Genomic DNA, 2,491 nt, shown 5'->3' on the forward strand with positions numbered 1-2,491 from the left:
CATCTGATTTGGAGTGTGTCTTGCACAGCCTTGAGCCTTTGCTTCTGCTTTTTCAGACTCCTCGCGGTGGCAACAAGCCTTTGACGGGCATTCTGCTGCTCCGGGTGCCTGTCCGGTGTTATGTCGTTCGGACTATTATCTTTGATAGAATTGGTTTGTTCGGCTTGATTCTCCGTATTGCCGTGGTCCGGCAGTGTTTCGCCCTGCTCCAACGCTGGGTCTGTATGATCGCTATTTCTGTCGAGGCGGGGTTTGGGGCGGTGCTTGCACTGCCGCTTTGACTGCTTCTCGAGGGAACAAGCCTTCGGTGCGTCCTTCCGTTCCTCGTAATCGTCTTCTTTTGGTGTGTCCACCATGTATACGTCATATGATGAGGTGGTCATCCAGCGCTCTGTGGGCGGTGGTTCCCCTTCGCCTCCCGCATCGTCGTCCATACCATCGATGTCTTCGGAGTCGAAGTCGAGCATGTCGGTTGAGTCATCGACAGTGGATATTAAGTGGGTGGTGGGTGGGCGTCGAATTTCTTCGTCGTCCGCGTCCCAATCCTGTTGGCCATAATCCTGCCAGGGCTCTCCTGACAAAGAGAGAGACCTTAGTGAATTCAGAATGTCGCCGAAGGGCGAGTGCCAAAAGATATCCTCGACGGTGAATTCCATGATCGGCGCCCAATCGGATTCGATTGGCAGGGGCGCGGATGGTTCGGAGTCCGGAAAAGAGTCCGGCACCTTGGAGTCACGGGTTGCGCAGAGGGTTAGGCTGGTGTTCGGCTCGATCACCATTGAGACTGCAGCCCCTGAGGCAGTGTCTAACCACCCGTCCTCGACTGGCGCGGTTGGCTCCGAGCTAAGGGCGGAGCTGTTGCGGGCGCAGCCTCTGGGGTACTGTCCGGCGGCAGAGCTAGGTCATACCCATCGCGACAGTGCGGCGCGCCCGGCTGTGGCTCGAATCCGTCGAAGGTCAAGTCTCTGCGGATGTCAGCCGTGTAGTTCAAACTTCCAAATCTGACCTGACGGCCAGGGGCGTAGCTTTCAATCTTCTCCAGACGGCCAAACGAATTAGCCCGCAGTGCAAAGCCGCCGAATACAAAGATCTGTCCGGGGAGAAAAATCTCACCTTGGACCGCATCACTATTGATGATTGTAGGAGCCATCAAGCCTAACGGCGACGACACAGAGGAACTCTCAATGAAAGCACCAATGTCGGTATCAAAACCGGCGGATCTCGGGTAGGGGGTCCCGAATTGTGCGTCTAGGCCGGATGGTAACAGGAGGTAGGGGACATGATGTTTTACCCAGGTTCGGGCCCTCTTGATGGAGGTAAAACCCTACGTCCTGCTTGATTAATATTGATGATATGGGTAGTATAAGAGTAGATCTACCACGAGATCAGAGAGGCTAAACCCTAAAAGCTAGCCTATGGTATGATTGTATGTTATGGTTGTTGTTCTACGGACTAAAACCCTTCGGTTTATATAGACACCGGAGAGGGTTAGGGTTACACAAGGTCGGTTACAAAGGAGGAGATATCCATATCCGTATTGCCTAGCTTGCCTTCCATGCCAAGTAGAGTCCCACCCGGACACGAGATGAAGTCTTCAATCTTGTATCTTCATAGTCTAACAGTCCGGCCAATGGAGATAGTCCGGCTGTCCGGAGACCCCCTAATCCAGGACTCCCTCAGCGGGGCATGACCATAAACCATACCTCTCATATAAATAGAACAACCATTATTCTCAGATTTAAATGAGTAGTCATCTCGCATTAAATGAGATCTAGATACAATGTGCATGCTCAAAGCTTGCACTAAATAACAATTATTGAGGTTTAAAACTAATATCGTAGATAAATGTAGAGGTAGCGTGCCGACGGCGATCACATCAACCTTGGAACCATTCCTGACGTGCATCGTCACCTCGTCCTTTGCCAGTCTCCGCTTTTCGCAGCTCCTGTTTTGAGTTACAAATATGAGCTACCGCACCGGTATCAAATACCCAGGAGCTACTACGAGCACTGGTAAGGTACACATCAATAACATTTATATCACATATACCTTTGGTGTTGTCGGCCTTCTTATCTGCTAAGTACTTGGGGCAGTTCTGTTTCCAGTGACCATTTCCCTTACAATAAAAGCACTGAGTGTCAAGCTTGGGTCCATTCTTTGGCTTCTTCCGGCAACTGACTTACCGGGCGCAGCAACTACCTTGTCGTCCTTCTTGAAGTTCTTCTTACCCTTGCCTTTCTTGAAACTAGTGGTCTTATTCACCATCAACACTTGATGTTCCTTTTTGATCTCCACCTTTGCTAATTTCAGCATTGAATATAACTCAGGAATGGTCTTCTCCATCCCTTGCATATTGTAGTTCATCACAAATCTCTTGTAGCTAGGTGGAAGCGACTGGAGGATCCTGTCAATGACCGAGTCATCTGGAAGATTAACTCCCAGCTGAGACAAGTGGTTGTGCAACCCAGACATTTTGAGTATATGCTCGCTG

The sequence above is a fragment of the Triticum urartu genome, chromosome 3A, assembly GCF_056163025.1.
Source record: "Triticum urartu cultivar PI428250 chromosome 3A, HENAU_Tu73, whole genome shotgun sequence".
Taxonomy (NCBI): domain Eukaryota; kingdom Viridiplantae; phylum Streptophyta; class Magnoliopsida; order Poales; family Poaceae; genus Triticum; species Triticum urartu.